The 21330-nt window shown below is 39.8% G+C and overlaps 1 protein-coding gene and 2 long non-coding RNA genes across 6 annotated transcripts in view; 2 read left to right on the top strand and 1 right to left on the bottom strand.

The window, feature by feature from the left end:
• mAChR-A (muscarinic Acetylcholine Receptor, A-type) overlaps window positions 1–21330 on the top strand; it is a 272404-nt gene that overhangs the window by 213225 nt on the left and 37849 nt on the right. The window lies entirely within an intron of this gene.
• On the bottom strand, window positions 9624–15398 carry LOC111250356 (uncharacterized). 4 transcript variants are annotated; one of them, XR_015326131.1, is made up of 5 exons: window positions 15384–15398; window positions 13489–13635; window positions 13208–13357; window positions 11480–11696; window positions 9624–10578 (listed from the first exon to the last, which is right to left on the bottom strand). It is a non-coding gene; the product is annotated as an uncharacterized LOC111250356 (long non-coding RNA). The 4 variants fall into 4 exon arrangements; XR_015326130.1 differs by lacking the exon at window positions 11480–11696; XR_015326129.1 differs by lacking the exons at window positions 11480–11696; window positions 15384–15398 and adding an exon at window positions 12393–12500.
• LOC111250354 (uncharacterized) lies at window positions 16827–20241 on the top strand. The gene is made up of 2 exons (XR_002673322.2): window positions 16827–19474; window positions 20074–20241. It is a non-coding gene; the product is annotated as an uncharacterized LOC111250354 (long non-coding RNA).

Below are 21330 nucleotides of genomic sequence, written 5' to 3'. Positions count from 1 at the left end.
CGAGCAAGATACAGCCTTTGGAATTCAGAAGTCGAGTGGCCATTCACGCCGACTGCGGTCTACTCAGCTATACTACAGGTCAAAACCTATTTTTAATGTAGTAACTCCAACACGTAAACTCGATCGAGAGGAACGGTTGGTTACTCTGTCTACTGCTCCATTTTGTTAGAACAAAGCAGATTCCCTAGCTCGATGGAGAGAATCACACACCCTCGTTAGTGACTTCCGGCTATAACCACCTGTATCACAATTTACCACACGGCCGCGTATCGGAACTCCCTCAGGTCGGTCCTAAGTTTTAACGTGGTGGGCTTAGTCTTGATGTTACTGGGGCAGTCCAGCGGTTGATGAGACATCAAAATTTTGAGAACTTAGCGTATATCGTATAGCGGCACGATTAAAGCTTACAGGAACTGCCAATGCCAACCACTGTTATCAACGCTACCGCCTTCTCAGGTAAGCGCGTTCATCGTTTACATAACTATAAGCCTTTTTTCTTACAAGAAATAGTAACCATTCCGTCCGTAAGCGTCAGTGGCCGTTAGGTATTTTATACGAGCCTATGTGCGTGTGAATATGGTGGTTCCTTTGACGGCGGCGATATCAAGAAGAACTATAAAGGGGCGACTTAAATGGAGCTGGAAAGAGTATTGCCCCCAGACCCTCAGGTTCACGCCAGGAAGTAGCTGAGCCGGCACTATGAAACAATTTCGACTTTTTTAATCAACCGACCATGCGAATAGAGACAAAGCAGTTTCTTAAAAAAAGGGGTGCTCTTTATACATAACTAAAGTGCCACATGTTGTATGGCGTGCGGTAGTATAACTCGAGTTTACAAAATGGCAGAATATCCAACTTGCGTACATCATATGGCAAATCCTATGATGAGCGTTGGCAGCAGTAAAATCTTTCCTTTCGAGAAGTAATTATCATTGTTAACTTGTCATTAGTAGCTTATTGAAATTAAGGAATGGAGCCCCAGTTTGATACTTTCTCGGAGCAACAATTACGCGCGCTAAACATTATCAACAGGTGCAAACGCTAGAACTTGGTATAGAGACACAAATTTGGCAAGGCCACCATTGTCGAACCATTATTTGTAAGGTGGTTATGTCAATCATATAAAGTGAAATTGATTCTGTTTGGCTATATTGGTAGAATATATTTTATAAAGTTACTTTATTTACAATTGATCGTCTAATGTAAATAAAGTGCATATAACGCACGAGTACCGGCAACCGTAGAACATTTAATTTGTTAAAAGTTCATAGAAATATCGTTGCTAGCGAAGCAGTGTAATCGTTGGCTGAAGCACATCCTGCGTTTAGGTAATCAAATCTCTGAGAAAAGACTCACTTGATCTTCATTTATACGGCACACAAACTTAAATGTAGCAGACGAACAGTTAAACGGTACGAGAGATCACGGTAGCCCGTACACATACTGTTTCTAGTCGCATCGATATAAGAGCCATTCAGGCAGTAGATGGATTATTCGTAAATTATTAGAAAAAATAGAGGACGGAAAATATAAACAATTAAAGGAATGTTTTAAACAAACATTTCTGGTTAAATTTAAACAAACAAGTATGGTTAAATAACAGCACGCTATAAGAAATCACATACGGCTCACACAGAAATGCATACATACGCAAATACTCTGTGTAAACATCATTCAGGTCAAGTGTCAGGCATCCTTCCCTATCTCATTTTCTAGTCCCAATTTTTGTCGGTCAGAGTTGCTCTTCAAACGCCCGTTGCCGATCGTAAATTACATACGAATCGACACGTGGAAGAACACCGATAAAGAGAAACTTTTTAACTATATATTAATTCACCGTGACCACTCACTTTTTTCTTGTGTTATTGGCATATGATATCGATCATGAAAGGCCTCGGTTAGAAAACTCTTTAGCTAGCAGCCGATTAAAAAAAGCCTGCTTTTGTTTTCCGCGCAGGTTAAACTGCGTAAAGTCTGGAGCCTTATCATGAACACAAGGAAGCATCTGCTCAACCCTAGCGGAGCTTCAGAACACCGAAGGTCAATCAAGTGTAATGAAAACATGTTCAGGAAGGAAACCTATTCTTACCACACGTTTCAATGCGACGCAAGCCTAAGCCATTGATAAATGGTCATACAGAGAGTGACGCACTGATGCTGTGGTAGTTTTTCAGGAAAGAAAATCTCACCCTGGCAGGATTTTTTGGTTACTCTCAAGAACGAAAGTGTTATGTCTGGCCTGGGCCACACAGCCTTCTGAGCGGAAAATACAAACTCACAAAACGGGGTTTTTGTGATAAATAAACTCGTTGCAAAATAGGAGGGCATTGTCTATGTTAACCTGTATACTTGTTAACACGTATGGCTGTTTTATACGATGGTCGGTCGCTTCAAACTTTTTATGGACATGGGTAATCGCTCAAAAGCTGATACTGTATCTATTGCGGTCAACAAATTTTCAGCGCTAGTTAGATCTGATTCATATGCGAGGTTGTTCTAAATGAAGCTGTTAGATGTTGTATAGCAACAATGAAGCATAAAATTAAGGGTGTACATAGTTGAAAGCTTTGTCAACACAAACACAATACGGATTGTAAAACCTCTTGTTCTTTCAACAGCAACTTTATGCGATTGTTTGCGAGTAACCCTCAAACAAGTAATTTCCTAGCGACTCTATGAGAGAATCGATCGTCTCAGCGTTTGTGATCGACTTGCTCCTGCCATCCGTTACTTCTGATTTATGATCTGGTGAAGCAGGACCTGCCTGTTAGGTTCTTACGCCACGAAACTTTCGAATAAAGTAACCGGGATGCGTTTATTATTACTATTGACCAAACAGCTAAATCGGCACCGGAGTAAGTATTGCGATTGGGACCAGATGTCGGTCACGTTATGTTCCGTAATTTTTCCTAGTTAAAATTGTGAGTCATCGAGATAGAACGAAATGATCACGAAGTCGCGACATGTAATAGAGAATGGATGCACGATCCAATCAGGAGTGCGCGTTTGCAGGCCAATCCGGCACAGTGTTTTAGGAAATGCTCTCGGACGGAACGGAAGACATCGAATGGCAACAATAACCAAGCTTTCACGGAAATAGCTTTTCACCGTGCCGTCCTGTCGTAAATGCGTAGCAGTGCAAGCTACCTAGTGAGCCTAGATGGAGTTATGCGCAGGCGAGCAACTAAAAATGGTGATGCTTGATCGTAATTTATATGAGTAGACAATCATGAAAATAGAATTTATGGTCGGAAGTCTCCACCCAGGGTCTTGTTTGGTCGAAGCGAACAATTCTGGATCTATCTCTTTTTTTTTTTTTTTTTTTTTTTTTATGTAATCGCTACATGACTTTGCACAGCGTGGAACGTTTTTTTCATGTTGAAACAATCAAGTAAGTAATTAGATAAGGTAACACAATTAAGTACAACAAAGAGCAGCGTGGTGCAGGCCGCTAACGCCGATTTCTATAAGCGTTACCATAGTAATCATTGATATGTGGCCAAAGCTAAATTCAAATTATCACAATGTATCACATTGCTACTGTGCCATCTCATGGGTCTACTGGAGATACAGCTAAGCAATCCTGCCCAGAGTTCTTAAGTAGTGCTTAATAACTTAAATACCAGGAAGATAAAAAACGAATAATGAGTTATCAATAGCAGTAATTTATGTCGTAGATTATTCAAGTTAGATTAGATAAAACAGGCTTTGCCAAATAGCTACTTATGATTGGCGACGACAAACCGAATATTCATTGCGCTTTTACTTATTATTTCTGACTTCTGCATATTTTTTAGTCTAGATTGAATAGTCTCTGTTGTCTCAGAACCTAAACCCTTTGATCATTCGGCAAGAACCAATTCAGAAGACAACAGATATATTTGTTAATTTGTTTCCGGGTTTGTTGAGCTTTAAGTGGAAGTTGTTAATAGTTACGATAGTACCCACTTATTCAATACGGGCAGCTTTGACACTGGCGCCAACGACCATTCATAGAAATTCATCTATTACAAAAATAGACAACTTATTTTTTCGAAAAAAAATAATCGAAGTATTTCTGTAGAGAAAATGCATCTGATCTGATCTGATCTGATCTGATCTGATGTAACTGCATATCTCTACAATATCTATATACAAAATCAAAGACAGATCTACAGCTATCAGAGTGCAAGTTTTTTTTTTTCTATTTTATACTCGGCTGGCAGTGATTTAGATCATTAGTGAGTCATTTTGACGGATCGATACAACTCCTTATCGTATACTATGCTCTAGCTAGAGACAGGTTTTTGTCTGTACATTATTTTCTTACAAAGCTGAAATGGCATATTATACATCCATATATAACACAATAAATATAGCTAGGCCATAGGATGCTGCTGCCCTATGGCAACTAGGGTCTGAATCAGTTTTCCGTCCAGAGGAGTAACTATTCACCTCAATACTGGCGATTTTCCGTCGTATTTATCAGCTCAGGTCTAACGTGGCGTGGCCTACTCTAGCGTTGCGCCATTGGCTGTTAGTATGAAAATATGAAGCACTGATTAGGCCGATTGAAATTAGGACATGTCAGGGCCGTTATACATTTTAGCTGTTCATTCAACATTTCATCGTCCAGTACACACAAGCCTGTTTTAAATGATCGCTCAAGAAAACGTATCCTCTTTAGCTAAGTGATAATAATCCTACTACAATCTATAGAATATTACAGCGTTAAGGTAATGTGTCAGGTTCTGTTTTTTCTCACGATCTCCTTATGCGATAGCAAAGATAAATAGCCAGCTATCTATTCATGTTGGCCTGTAGCATGTCATACATCCGTGGAACATACATCCTTCTTACGTTCCTGACAGAAACGGCAGTATTGCCATATTTCGACCGAAACTGATTCGTTAGAATTGATTTTAATCGCTCAAACTAACAAATAACGCCGCAAATAGTCGTAACTGGATGCTAGGGTCTTGCCAAAATACATTTTTATATTTCACCCATACCTGAACAAGTCTGTAATCGCAAACCTTCGCTTAGTGCCGTAGCAACTGGTTCTGAAACAGTCGAACTCCTTGTCTTATACGTATGAACTCTAACCGTATCTCAGTTCGAAATAGCAGGACGAATAGCTAGGAAAGCAGCTTCATTGATAGAAAAAGAAAAAAATGCGTTTAAACGTACAATGAAATTGCCTTTCATATAGTTGCTATACGTACGACGATATTACATTTGTGATAAAGTACCTATTCAGTCTATTCTTTAAAATTATCTACGTAAAAGGAAAAAATAAATCAAACCTATCATAACTGTCATGTTAGCTAGACTCTAAACGACGAACACCTAAACGTAGCATCAGCCAACGATGTACCGAGGCGTTAGCCCGTCGATCTTAATACCGTACAAACATTGCGCTATTATATCGAACAGTAATGCAAAAAACAGCCGTATTTTTTTTTTTAACAGGTTATATTTTCCCAATAACAAATGGAACAAATCGCTCATTTCGTTAATAATGTTGCTTCACTTTTCCCCGGTACTGGAGACACACACATTCGAGCTATTCATCCAAACTAATATTAGAGGTAAACCTATAATAATCGTAATAGACAACAAAACTATTTCGCCTACTTATTGAATAACAAAAAAATTGCCACTGACTCTCTATTTGTGTTAATCTAATCTTTATTATAATAGATTTTTAGCCAATTCAAAAGTACCGTTCATTCATGCACCACAAAAATGTAAAAACGTGGTCTAATTTTTTTACCCTACTTTTTTTTTTTCTTTTTTTCATTTATGTAGACTATGGCTAATCAAGTTTGTATTGTGATACGAATGATGACGATGATTAAACATTTCGGAGTACTATACAGAGATAGATACGATCATTAAGTAAGCGACTAAAGTAGTTAAAAAGTGTTCCATGGATATGGGTTTGTAGCTTAGTTTTAATGTAGAACAATCGTGGATGAAAAGTGGGCATGATATACTAAATTGTCGAGCTTATTTGTGCACCGCCTTACAGTTGACGCGTCTGGATTAGTTATAAAAGGTCATGTACGTTAAATGGATACATGTGTACATTAGATTGGTCTGTAATTGTACATACGAGTTTAATACGCTACTAAGCTATATATATATATATATATATGTATATATATATATGTATATATATATATATATATGTATATATATATATGTATATATATATATATATATATGATACTATTGTAGTAGCGCATGCGTAGTGTACCGCTGCTTGGATACAAAAAGATATTCCTGCCTTTACGGTTTATAGCACGCCTTACTCGTTTCAAATGACAGACCTTCTCGCTGAATTGGCCGAACTATATCACCGGTACAAACGATAAACGATCCATGACAAAGGCGGATACGATTGGGTACCGATGTAATGAAGACACTAACATGATTGATCAATGGGCCAGCTGGTATATGCTTCAAAGTCAGTTTCACACAGATGGGGACATCCCCACTTATTTCTCTGCCGTTACTGAAGGCACGGCCGCTCACTGGCGACTTGATCAGACTTTTGAATATGAAGGTACATGAAAGTAAACCTACATACATCGGCCCTCAAAGCTGCCATTTCAACAGCAAACACAAATGAACTATCTAGAGAGTAAGCAGGAACACTAGTGCCAATACTACTGACGGATCTGAGAACTCAAGACGATCTTGGTTCACATGTGCCCTGTGAGACAAGAGGACCTAGGCCTAAATAAAAGCTCAGCGACATTTAGTATACGAAAAATAAATAACATAGTTAATTAGTGATCGTAAACTAGTTTAAAAAAAATCCTTTGTATTTTCTATGGTGGCAGCGTTTATTCAGATCAACTGTTACCTTTGTGTAAAGGCTCTCTCGCAAAAAAGTTTTGAACTTGTTTACTTTTGTTTCCACTTTAGCCAATGACCTACATATTTATGTTGCGAATTCCTGAAGTTATCTTGCCTAATTGTTGGGACGAAAAGGGCTGAACTGAAATATAATAAATACAATTGCAACTCGAGGAAAAACTACTTAGGCCCCTTTGCTTGAAAACTCTTTTTGCACATTATCATAGAAGCTTCCAAGACTTTGCCATCTACTAAAGCCAGTTGGAACAAACTAAAGAATTATCATGAAACACTTTATTTAACTAATGTTGTCCCCGATAATATTTAGCTAATGTAATGTCCAACAAAGGCGAAACAGAGTAGCTCCCCCTTTAAAAGAGTAAAGGACCCCCTTTTTCGGTTAGCACCTTAAATGTGGCGTGACACCTTATTTTCGTAAATTGATATCGCAGACTGTTTCAGATTAGTCGTCAGTTCAAAAAACATGGAGACAGCGCTTCCTTAGACTCGATGAGCGTCCCGTTATTTTTTGCTCCTGTACGTTCATAAATAAGATCCTATAAAAATGTATTTTAATAGAAAGATCTGATTGTTTGACGATATATAATCTTCAAAAACTACCTGATAAAAAAAGATACTGCCAATTGTAGCACGAATCTTTATAGTCTGATACTATACGAGAATATTAATAAGCATGTCGTAATAATTAGCCAGCTCGACGTGTTTCTGTTAGTGAGTTCCCCCGGTAACGCAGGGTATCAGGTGCCAACTGAGTGCGCTTTCTTCCTAGAAGTTGGTACAAAGTACAGTCTAAGCCGCAAGAGGCGGCCCCCAAAACCTCAAAAATTTCAACATATGCATATGCCTTTTACGCATCGCCTATATTATAAAACTAATCAACTGAAAGGAAACAGAAATTAGGAGCAATTTCATTGCCGTACCATAAGGTTGACTACTTTAACAAGCTTTGACTTACCGACCGTCAAAGGCTGCATTACAGGCTGATTTGAACCGGATCTGTGGCATTATGCCCGGTCGTGCCCGGATACTCATGCATACAACATGATTATCTTGAAACTTATTTGGCCAGCGTCAGCCAGGTGTCCATGTGCCGCGGCGGCATCTACAAAATTTTTGCTGTTTTCAGCATATGCCTCTGTCGTAGTTTCCATATCATTCGGTTCGTTTAGTACAAGCTAATCTGCATAAACCCTTCATGCAATTGTGTACTGAAAATCGCATACATACGATGTCGATTTACGACGGCTCTTAGGGCGAATGTAAGATCGTAAGGTGGGAAACATCAAACGGATGCGAGAAAACATGGAAGCATGTAACACATACAACACGCCTATCTGTGCGGCTAATTTAGCTCTCAACTGTATCTAATACAAAACAGCCCAACGTCCGAAACTAAAAAACAAGAGTTAAAACCGAACTGCTGAGCGAGGTAGGGTTTTTGCGTACATTTTTTTTTGTCACAATGTATTTTATCTGGTAGCCTCGACAGCAACCTAGTCCTGAAACCTTAGGCCCTGTGGTCCTAACCTGCAAGAACATGTACTCGTATGCATTGACGCAACCGTTTCATTCGTACCGGTAGAATCAAATAGCCGCATTTAGTAAGAACTCTTCTGAACTCAGAGTTCTCATTTTAAAATGTACATCTTTGCTATTAGCCTTCAGCTATTTCCCAAGGAGTTCCCAACTAGGCTAAATATAATCAATAATAGAAAAATTAATTTACATAATTGGGAAATAAGAGGACCCCGTACTGCAGGTAAATAGTTTTTTCTTTTAAGAGATATGCCCATTTCTGCTAAAAACCCGAAAGATTTGAAGTGAAACGGCGTTAACTCAGCCAACAGACATACCAATACATTAGAAAAATCGACTGGCAATGAAAAATGAAAAAGACTGGCAAAACACAGTAATTACCCTTACAACTTCTTCAAAGGCAGGTACGAGGGTGGAAATTTGATGATTTTGATTTTAGGATTTTTCAAATTATTGGCGGTAGCGAGAATATTAAATAGAAAGACGGAGTGCAGAGACTCATACGTCGTAACTCCAAGTCGATAAAACTAATGTGTCTGCGATAATTAAAAATATTAAAAAAAAATAAAGAAAATAGTAATAAAAGTAGGCATAAATTTACAGAATCGGCTGCTTGTGCCGCGGTTGATAGCACAGCCGTTAGATATTTGAGCATGACACAAAGGTGGTTTGCCAGTTGTGGTAGTGACCACTGAAACTGTGTTCGAGATAATGCATCTAATAAAATGATGGTATCTTTCCTTAAGCTAACATTTCGCCAGTAGAGAGCTATTACGGAGAGTTGAGGCCACCTGCCAGTAGCGGAAACTACCATGTGATTCAAGACGGAGAGGTGTTCGAAACGTTATCAATAACCTTAACGAGCTAGACCCATGAGGCCAAGCACACGATTCTTCTTTGGAGCTCCGTATTCGAAATTACGAGTACGACAGGTGTTATTGGAAACAATTCGTTCGCCTGAACACCGTTATGTATTTTTTGCACGTGGTTTTTAACTTTGTGTTAGGGAAGACATCCTGTAGAAGAAACTACAATTAAGATGAAGCAAAACGAAGACACAGACAACGAAGTCACTGTGTGATCACTTCCCGTATCCTAAAATATATATTTTATCGCGGTTCTATCCTATATGATATAAGTAAATGATATCGATTGCCTGTCACAAATGCACTTTCATACACTATCATGTAAAACCTGGACGTAGACAAAACACTAGCAAATAACCATGTTAGTTACAAAAGTATATTTTTATTCTTCTATACGCCAATCACTTTACATAAGTTTGCAACACGTCGAGAAAGAAGAATGTTGAAGATATGAAGGATCGAAAGTAGAACTCAATTAGGACGCAGCACCTTTCAATGTCCGTCGTCATTTATTACTTCAAATCTAAGGATTCTTTTCTAGAGACGCAAACGGTTCAAAGCATAGTTCCGCAAACTTAAAGTTAATCTGGAATACTGATGCACTTGCCGCTAGAAATATACGTGCTATTAACGTTGTTTATTGTCCTTTTTCACTAGAGTGTTGAAATGCAGCGAGCACCACCGTAACAATTGTCGCAGTCGGTCTCGCCTGGCTACCCGCCGAAGCACTTCTTACCATAACCAGTATTCCGTTGCTAAATCCAATGGCATCTTCAGTCACAGTGATCTGGTAAAAAGTTAAATTATATAAATAGAATTGACTTTTATTAAAAGTAGTTAGCTATAGAGGTGGGAGAAACTGGAGTGGCTTGTAATACAACTATCTATGCGTTATATTGGTGTCTTTGTCCGCGTTCAATTCGAAACGAGAAATAGCACTGGTCTCCGGTCGCTGTTAGGATAACTCGATCATCGGTCGTCGACATTCCCCGTCTAGGGAAACAATGTAAAAAGAAGCAAGGTCGACACCGAATAAAGCTACCTAAATATATAGTTGGCCATTAGCTGCCATGTTGGTTCTGTACTTGCGACGCGCGTAAATTAGATCACCGAGGGCCGGCATCCAGTATCCAGAGAGGCTCATAGAAGCTATCGGGCGTAACACAATCATCAGAGGCCGCACTTTTCGACCTAAACCATCGACGCTTTCTGACGACTATAGGAGATTGTTATTTGTTATTCGGCCTAACACACGGCCTTCAGTTTGAGAGATGTGTGCGTGACGATCATCACCCATCTCAACTACACCCTGAAAACAGCGGATTAACATTTATGTAACGAATTTTAACTGGCAGTTTCGCACATAGGGTAACTCTGAGAACCCTACCGGAGTGAGGATTGCAGCTGAATGCTCATTCTACTTTTATGACATAAACTAAAACATGGCTTATTGTATTTGAAGGCAATTTGTTTACCGCATTACCACGTGGAACGTTTGCAAGGCTCTATACCGGTGCGTCATTTATATGAAACTTTTTTTTTTTTGTTTTTTTTTTTTGAAATAGAAAGATCCGTTGTGACTTGCAATAGTTATGATAACTGCGAACAGATATAAATATTGCGAAACTAAAATCAAACCTGGGTTTCGCATAGCAGTAGTGATTTACACATCACTAAAATAGTCATGTAGTCAAGAAAGCTTCCATTGTATTTCAGTAGCTTTTCCCTAGTCCAACGCTTGTCCATTAATCCTTAATGGCAACCAGCGCTTCCGGCTCTTGCGTCGAAAAAGGTTAGTATAAATATGCACCTAAGAGGCCAGACAAAATATAGAGGAAGCATATGGAAGCATGTGAAGAACTAACCATATGGTATTGGTTGGGAGCCGCTTTAATCACCGGGGTTAATAACAGTGCAACGGTAGCCATGTGTCCCAACTTATTATCCCAACTGCGTCCCTGTACTGTATTTTTCGCTTAATATTTTTCAGATTTTTCTCAAAAACCTGTTAGTAGACGGCCCTCGGCTAAAGCTTTTACACGCAATCAATGCCCACATTGGTAACTATTTATGGTTTACGTCTCTAAACCGTTGCAATCGGCCATCGTGAATAGCAGCAGCATCCGCCTATTCCTTGTATGCCCGTGCCTGTCGCAACGGAGTGTTCCGAAAGTACAGAGTACATGCAGCCGCTGCGCCTTCTGACAAACCTTCGTTCTCATAACTTTGCGCTGCCCCGGTAGTCTTTCAATGGTCCTGGCGCCCTCATTCTTTCGCTTATTGAAGTAGTATTACCCCGACGCTTTTCCGGCCTGAGGTTTATACGGAAAGACCTGATGACTTGGTACGATTTCTCTGCATCCTCCTCCGCAAAGTTTTTCCAGGAGACACTAGTCCCTTGCGACCTTGCGATGAAATGATAACATACTACAAACAATAATATTACAAATTGCATAGATGTTCACTAGTATTTACAAAAAGATATCGACAAGATAACCGAATGCTGTTGTTTACAAAACTTCGGAACACTGCGATAACAAAAAGAAAGACGCGTACACAGGTCGTGCCTGCGTTTGAGTCGAATCAACTGGACAATTAAAAAAAAGAGATTCGACAAACGAGGTCAGACCATCCTGCTGTCTGATAATGCGAGGCCATATATGATAGACGCAATTAAGGCTACCCTCCTTAACTTTGAATGAAAGGTTCTGTTGTACCCTTTCTATTTGCCGGACCTACCACGACCGATTTACACCTTTTCTATTCACTAAACAATCAATTTCGACACGAATCAAGGACCTGAAACGCGGCTTCAAGAGAGGACCACAGCCGCTATATGCTAACGAGATGCTATATAGTATTTGGTAGAAAGGTGGGAGAAAGTCGTGAACAATTGCGGGAGACGCATAACGTAATAACTTAGTGTCACTAGGACAAAGATATGATTACAGGTTCTTGCTCTGGTTGGAAGATTGATGCACTGAAGTGAAATGAGTTTCGCCTAAACGCCTTCGCTTTCGTCTCTAGAACTGAAAGAATTTTTTTAGCGCCTAAAGATATAGCGGTCTAGCGGATATGAATTACATAGAGTCTATGAGAGTTAATTTAATGAAAATTAAATACCCCATATGATGCAGTAAGATCGTATTCGCCCACCAAACTTCAGGGTACGTCATACAATCGAGGTTTGAAGGCGCGCACAGACACACTCTATTTCCTGCCAGGAGCCAGCTATCTCAAGCAACAATTAAAAACAGTATTGGACGTAGAACTTAAAATATTTATTAATACCAGTTAACTTCAGGCTTGTGATACTGCAAATCAATGCCGTCTAAGTAGATATGCAACAGGCAGCAAACAATACGATTATCGGTGCCTGCCAATGGAAAAATGTCTATTTTTACGGTAGGGGATTCTCATCGGCCACGGCATTTCTATTTATGGATTATTATTTTTATTATTATCATTAGGAGAAGTGATAACCAAAGCCTGGTATTCACCGCACCTGACACAAGACGGCCTCGACGAGGGAGTATATTTCAAGGCGTTTGAGCTTTCTCAAATTTGGCATTTGTGAATCTGTTTCACAACAGCATCGTTTTTGTCTGTATTGATAAAGTTTGCTCAGACTTTAGTTGAGTTGAAAGGGAGCGGGTGATCGTTTATCGCTAGATGCTTGGTTTCAAGTGGTCAAATAGATTTATTTCTAAACGTCGATTAAAATATGCCCAGTGGGCTTATTAGTCACGAACTCATACAGACCACGAATGGTTTGAGCGTATATCTGAGGTCAATGTAACACTGATTATATAGTAAGAACTTCGGACCAGTAAAATCTCTAAGTCTCAGCTCAGCCTGTGATTTTCAAATTGAATGCTGTAAACAGTGGCTCAAAATATTGGTTAGTTATTTCGGCACTGAAAGTAACGAATACGTACGTTGGCGACGATGTATACACATCGACATGAATCGATCGGATCTCTCCCGAGGTCGACAGGTTCTTCAACGATAGAATCGGTTTATTTATATTGTTCGACGTTGCATGGAATAGCACATGCCGACGCTCCATTCACTGTAGCCCCTGGGAACTTCATCCAAAAAACGTACACACAGTTAGGCCAAAGATATGATCACTTTAGCTGAAACACGAACCGACCTAAACAAGCAACTCGCTATATATATTATATTAGGCCGATGAATGAAGTGCAATCCTACTTACAAGTCTGCAAGGACATCGTGCCGACCCGAAAAGTGGCTCTATGATATAGAAACACTTTACGCTAACGATATATGACGTGCGTATAGAGGACCTAGGACAGCAGGCTTTTTACATGTTCGTGTATCTCGTGAAGCAGATGCTGAAAGGCTGATGATATTCAGTAAACGTTGTTTATAGGTTTTAAATATTACATAAACAAGACGTTTAATCTGTCGTTAGACAAAACGCACATTTATAACTCAGTAAAAAAGCCTATAGTAAGGACGAAGCTAAATTTATGGCTGTCTCCAAGTCATATCTTTATGAGACGTTTCCGTAATTGGACGTCTTATAGCATGACTAAGGCAGTATGACAGAAAGATTTGGCCTCAAGTTTGTTCAACCCTACAATAACGTAGAGGCACACAAGTCCAATTTTAAAGTAATGATCAATTTATGACATGATATTTTTGTTGGGAAAAGTTAAAGCTTTCTAGCGTTTATACGCCCCCCTCCCCCCTCTCCCACCATCAAATGCGTATGATCCGTGTCCCTTTCAAGGCTGACTTGAGTATTTAATCCACAAGACACCGCTCAAGGAAGTTATAACCCAATGTCTCCATGGGCGTTTTTGTAATCGCTATTTTAAAACTCCTTTAATTGTGAACTTTGCAAATACGGTTTACAGGACGAATCAGCATAAAAGCTTTCGAGAACATGCATGGCTTTTTATTGCTGATAATATAACTTGGCTTCAAGTTAGGTCTACCTTTATGGATAACAAATAAGTGCCGTTCTATTCCGTTATATTCACTGTACATTGATATTGCAACTCTTTTTGTTTATCGATATCTCTTAACGGCCTAGATCAACTGGTAGCAAAAGTATTATATTTTCGGCTAGGTAACGGATTTGTGGAATAGCACGGTCTACCGGTTGACTTTGCTATAACTTTTTGTTAAAGACATCGCATTAACAAGGCAGTAAACAAACCTTCGACCAGGGCGCTCTGGCCATATACGGTCTGCCTTTCAAAACTGGTTTACAGCCAAGCACTCCCACAGGCGGTATCACGCAAATCTCCATTACAATGCCGTTCAAAGGTAACATCGTTACTATAGCTGCACACACAAATGTTCTCCAAATGCATACGCCTAACCAACTAGACTGAATTATTCGTAGAATACCATCATCATTTGGAGGGGTTCCCTATTCCGCTGAACTAACTAACTCTGTAGAAAGTAGTGTTGTCGGCCCATAAAGTCGATTACTATCAGTGTGTGGACGCGTACGTTCGACTGGCAAATTATCGCCGAGCCGCTGGGCAATGCTTTGACAGCGGCAACGGGATAACAACTACCGGTAACTACAGTCTGTTGTTTTACTGCATCAGCAGTCAGAAGCATGAGGATGGCAATGTGCTAGATAGGGAGCTCTTTTTAGACGACGTTACCTATCGTGTTTTTGCTAACGGTAAGAGTGGCCTCGGCAGCGGCAGCCAGGTTTCGGATTTCTCCGTTCGTTTGCCCCGGTCGTTCCTCTTCCTGCTTGTCAGGCCCTTGGCCTATCCGTTCAGTTCAAAGCTAAGAACCATCAAGCCAAAGAACCCTGAGTGGCGCTGTTTTTTTTTTTTAAACAGAGAAGAAGTCGGTGAGTAACAATTCAGTACGAAGCATCTACAAGTAGCTATTACGACGCATTGAGTGTTTGGCGAAAAGCCCGAGGACGCGAGTATAACTAATTTAGTTGCTGGTCAAGCCAGGTTATGTTGGATAGTTTGCTGGTCGTCTGCCTGTGATGTCCTCGTTCTCTCCCATTTTCGTCTACAATTTGCTTCCGCAGTTCGAATATCAAAGAGTAATAATAGCAGTTGGAAGAGAAAACAGGCAAGGAATGAAAACGAAAAAGATACTTACTGAACAGCGTGAACATTGCGCTCGGCCACGGACCATTTTGATACGAAATAGGAAAAGGCACAGATGAAGATGACAGAGAACGACGGAGTGGCACCTAGATACAGCTCAAGCAAAACCTTCAAATCATCCTGAATCTAGATATCTCGCTTTGTGTGGATCATTGCCACCGCCTTCTGTCGTAATTGCCTGCCCCTTACAGGGCTAATGTCGAGGAGAAAAGTGGTTTAGACTGGTAGCAAAGCTGCTACAAGGATGCTGAAAAGCTACTCAGAGAAAGCAATTGATATATTTCGTTAGTTTACTTTCAGATCTGGCCATACATCCATTGTGTGCCCATTCAAAACGTAATGCGGTCCGTTTATTAAAATTAAGCACTTTTGTTCAATACGCAACTGATAATGTAAAATATAATGCGATCCTAATATTTTCTGAGCTATTACGAGAATTACTGCTTTGTCTAATTCATTTTTGACAATCGTTTTAATAATACGGATATAGTTTTCATCAGAATAATTTGTGTTTAATGATTTGATTACGGGTATAGGGTGTGCCCACTTCCGGACAAAACAAAAGGCTATTGAGTCGCCTGCTTAGATTGAGCCTTATAGGAACAATTCTTGACCGCGCTAACTGGACATTCCGGATAGGTGCCCCGCTAATGTAGTCAGAGGAACTATACTGATAATTATTGTATACATGTAGCAATTTACGTATTCGATTTTCCAGTAATTGATCTACTTCTCTATCATTTTTGGCTGACTGATACTGGCAATGAGACTTCGTACGACAAGTGCTGCAGGTTTAGTAAGAAAATATTTGTACTATGTAAATGATCCTACATAACCGGTGGATCTCGCTTGCCTACTCTATATAATAGCCTCTTGTCGTAGCTTTTCGTCTCAGACTCACTTGATAATGCCATGAACATATCAGACAGGTTTAAACAACTGATGTACGTTTGCATGCACACAGAGTTAAGGCATTGCCAGTACGGAAGTACTGGCAATGCCTTAACATTGTGCAATATGGACCAAGTCGTATAACGTTGCCACTTCCTCTCAGTAATACTTCCACTTCTTTCTTAATTTAGCTCCTAGTTCCTTTAGAAAAGTGTCAGCGACGACTGGTAGCACCGAAATTTTCACTCCAGCCAGCTAGACACGTTTTCGCAAGAGTGGCGGAAAGATTGTCACATATAAGACGGACACCAGTTTCCTTGGCACCTATGGAGACTGCCCTATCTCAGTAAAAACATTAAATGAGCCTTAGGTTGAGGTCTGCGGGTCATGAAAGAGAAAAGGAGAACAAAGGACGATCAAACCACAATATGATCATACTGCGAAGGCTCTGCGCGGAGGTAGGAGCGGACAGTTCGCGACGCTGTGTTGCCCTCAAAACGAGGCAGAGAGCACGTCCTATTAAAAGTAAGCCCGCTCCAGCCTTCTAAGCCGACCATCTTCACTGCAATGACCCTTTGAGCGTTTTACTTCTCTATATACGTAAACAGAGAGACAGCTTCGTTCTCAAGCTCTGACTACCCTGAACCGCTATATTGATCCCACCACTTAACTCCGAACGCAGTTAAAGCGAGATTTGCTTTTTAGAATCTGCTGGTGCTGCTGCCATGAAGTGGCCAAACAAGGACACTGACAAGAGTCTTCTACAACGAACGCCTTCGATATAAACGCATACATTTCGAAAGAGCGACTGGAATCACATTTGAAGGAGTCGGAGAAGAAGGCCTTTTCCAAGTAATATTGGTAGGCATAATCGGCTCATTTCCATAGCTGCGCTCGCTTAGAGAAGGACAAACGCGTTTTAGCTTCCTTGTCATAGTCGAGATGCAGGACGATGTTACGCAGTCGACCGAACAGTAAATGCTATGATTTGGTCCTATTCGTTTGCAAAACTTTCATTGGAGAAAGAACAGCGTACCTGTAATCTAAACAGATTGTACAGGTGATGGCATTTTAAGTATACCAATAATGAAGCACACTATAATTATCAGGTTGTCTGAAAAGTTCCTGTTTACTTTGTTTTTACTTACTGTTCACTTCCTGTTTTACTTTGTTTTTTTTTCAATGTTCTGAAAGAAGAACCGTTTTTTGCTGTTTAAACCTATTCAAATCACAAAAGATTGACTTTGCCTTTTCGTTCGAATATGGATACGTTAGGTGATAGAAACAGCCTTTTAAACATTCACTATTCATCTTAAGCCAACGAGAGCAGCTACTAAAACACATACGTGTTACATGTATGACCAAGCCTTATATCTATCCCTCTGATAGATCTGATCTATAAATATCACCTCTGAATATCTGAAACATATACTCCATTCGACTTTTCGAATCCGGCGAAGGTTATCTTGAGCACCTTTTGAAACAGAACCTAGACAAACCCCTTCCCATGTACAGAACAAATATCTCGGATTGTAAATAGCAAATAAAGCATTTATCAGAAATTTGTTTTTTTCTCTCTATACTCGATGTATACAAAGCGAGAAAAATACTTTTCGACAAATACAACAAAAAACGACAACAAATCTTGAACAACACAGAAAGAGCGGTTTTCGTAGCGGTCTGTTTTGCCTTGCACTTAATAAACAAAAAAGAAAAAGGCATAAGAACAGCAAACTAGGACCGCCACTTCGAAAAAACTAGTATACTAAGTTAGGTTGTTTATTCATGTGAACGTAATTACAGATTTTCTTAGGCATTTTTGTTTTCACTTTAAAAGGGTAAATAGAACTCAACGAAAGGTCACAGAGATGATATATTATATTTTCATTAACTGTATTAGAACATTAGGTCGTATACTAGGTTTTGGAGAAATTGCGACCCGGTGTCGCTGTTGGCGATCGGTACGTTCGCATCGTTCCACGATATTGTGCGTAAGTATAAAAAATTGCTCTACTCTTAGCGTCAAAGACGATTGCCAAGCGTCTTTAAGATTTATCATGATCATCCGAAAAATGAATAGGTGAAAAGCTTAGCTGATTTGATATACTCCAGCACTCTGTCATCCGTCCTTTCTTATACGGTAAATAGTCGTCTAAGTGCGATACCTTATTCGATATTAGGATGTTCCTATATATGCACACGGATAAAATTTGAGACTATTCTATTATCGAACTATACGCTCATCTACCTAAACCTGTTTTTGTTGTTTTCGAGTTCGACAGGTCGAACGATGCTACACGTCGCAGGGACAGGGCAAATCCCTTCCTCTTTTGAATGTTCTATTCGTTTTGATTCTTGTGAGTCTACTCGTCGAGGCGCTATCTTCGTTACTTCCCTGTGATCATGTTCCTATGTTACGCATACGATATCCGTTTTCCGTTTTTGGCCGTGATGTTACGTGATCACGTATTTCTGTTTTATTGTTTACATTCTAAATTGACGCGGCAATGTTTCCGCGAATCTTTCTGCTGACTTTTGCCCTCCTTGCCAGACTCATGTGAGTATGCATAACCAACCCGGCTTTCCTTGTTACTTGCTTTATCGGCAATATTAAACTCGACATAGTATGAGTATAAGCTGAGACGACACACTCGCACATCACCGACTCGCTTTTGTTGTTCTTAGTTAAGTGCCCAACCACACGACCCCTTCAACCCATAAGACATGGCGCGGACTGTACCTTTTTTTTAGCGCCTTTCAACCGTTTAGTGTTCGCTTCTGGGGCCCTTCGGCTTCTCGTCTTTTTCAGGCTTCGTCTTTTCGTTGCTTATTCTCCTGGTGGTTGCTATCACACATTCTACTAACGTTCCCCCATACTCGCGGTCCGGTTTATCTGTTTAGTCAGGATGCTTGTGGTGGCTGATACAGACTTCATTCGACGCCTACCATCCTTGGAGATGTCAAGCTGTGCGAGCCACCGCTCGCAGTACACCGTTACTGCTAGCGCGACCGCGGTCATCGCCGCCATCGGCGTCCGGCCGCCCGAGGCCATGCCCTTACTCAACCTTAGTCGGGCGGCGACTAACGCGCTTTGTGTCCTTGAGTCACTAATAGCCATACGCCAATACTACTGAGAGATTCGTATGTTATGGAGCCACTAAATTGCGAGGCTCGACAGGCTTGGCAGTGTCGGTAAGAATCACCAAAAGCCAAGTCAGCAGAAGACCTTATTATTAGTGTCATTAAACGACGCGGAGAATTTTTTAATATTTCCCACTCGGTTGATGGCACACGGCTGCCACAACCACCGAACGCGATCTATTCTCCCCGAGCCTTTTTTCCTCGATAGCAAAAAGCACGGAGGAAGCAAAGAGCGGTCTTCATCTCAGCTTTCAAATTTCCGCTGTGACTTAATCCAACCCTCATAACCCTCGGAAGCATAGGAGACGGCACCGGGCAGAGTTAACGCACAAGGGGCGGTACCGTCTATGAAGGGACATAATTGATCTGCTAGCATGTGATACCCACTGACTAAACGACTCTAGAACTTGCAAAATACTGACAGCTGAGAAAATTTAATAAGGAATTGTAAGCCAGTAATTAGAGCAGCTTTACCATTGGTGTTAGCAATTCCGCGACTTTGCGTTACTAATACCAGTATATAAGCATCTGAAGCACTAATAATTAATGAAATTATGCTGAAATTTGACGTGTATGCAAAACAATTGTCAACAGGATGTTGTATATGTCGTATAACGACGCTTAATCTTTCCTTCAAATTTTTCTTTCAGATCTTTTCTGATTCTTCACAAAGCGGGGACTGTTTTACGCCCGATTATTCCACCCATCAACTTGATACGAATGGGTGTACTTTTACCCAATCAGTAACATGTTCACAATGTCGCCAATTACTTACAAAGATATTTGTACGTCTGCTAAATAAATGCTGAACTTAATCATTCTGTATCTGTTTCTGCTGGGCAGCGCATAAAAAGGTTGTCGATATAAATATTTTAAGGTAACATTTGTGTGCAGAACCTATGATAGCGTCTAGTTGCGCATGAAACGAATAAAAACCATGTTAAAAACTAGCCTAAAACAGCTCTAGAATATCGGTTTATATGGTTCAGACAGGATGTCGTATCAATCCGAAAAATTTCTCTTTGTCGTCATCTGAAGAAAAAAAAAAAACTAGTTACTAACTTGTGTATTTAATGAATGCATTAACATTCATAACGTTAGGATCATTTGTATTGTAAACCTGATTAAGGGGTCGATTTAATTTGCTAGGAACCCAAATCGAGCGCTCCATTGCAATGTACTTACGTTTATGCTTAATTAGGTTATAGTTATTATTAACTCGTAGTTATACAAATGGCCAAATCAGAGTACCATGCAAACGACACTTTTTCTCTGACTAGAGCTTTATCATTTCAACAATATATAACAACGAATGTTTTTATAATAAGATTTTTCAGATAAAAAGGTACTAAGTTCATAAGGACAAGATCTTCAAAATTGTATACACGATCAAACTAAGTGCATGAGGTCTTCGTACGAATATTTCTTCATGCCATTTCCGACTTTGCCTCAAAATCCGTTCCCCTTATTACATATAGACCAGACATGACTTTTATTCAAATGTATATTCGACAGTCTGTTCTTCACGCAAGCACATATATAAAAAGATGTCGCACTCTTACCCGACATTTTCATATTTTACAATATTTTTTTACAGTAAACATTCAAAGATTTGCTATTTTAAGAAATTTTCCTGGATAATAGAACCTGTACAAATACATGCGTGGGACGTACATTTCTAATGAATACGTATCCGGTCGTCCAACTAGGAATAGGCCCTCACTTTTCAAACTTTCATGACAAACGTAGTTGATCCATTTTCAGTCGAAATATGAACTAATATATAATCTCCTACCATTTGAATAGTAACTTACTTATTCCGCTTCTATAGGAATCGGGCCAATAAGCATCTATATTATTTCGAAGAACAGTTTCTATATTATGCTAAAATTTAGCTATTTTACAAG

Source organism: Varroa destructor, unplaced genomic scaffold (genome assembly GCF_002443255.2).
Source record: "Varroa destructor unplaced genomic scaffold, Vdes_3.0 BEIS01000004.1, whole genome shotgun sequence".
NCBI lineage: Eukaryota > Metazoa > Arthropoda > Arachnida > Mesostigmata > Varroidae > Varroa > Varroa destructor.
Note: the sequence above shows the minus strand (reverse complement) of the source record. Positions and strands in the feature narration are given on the sequence as shown.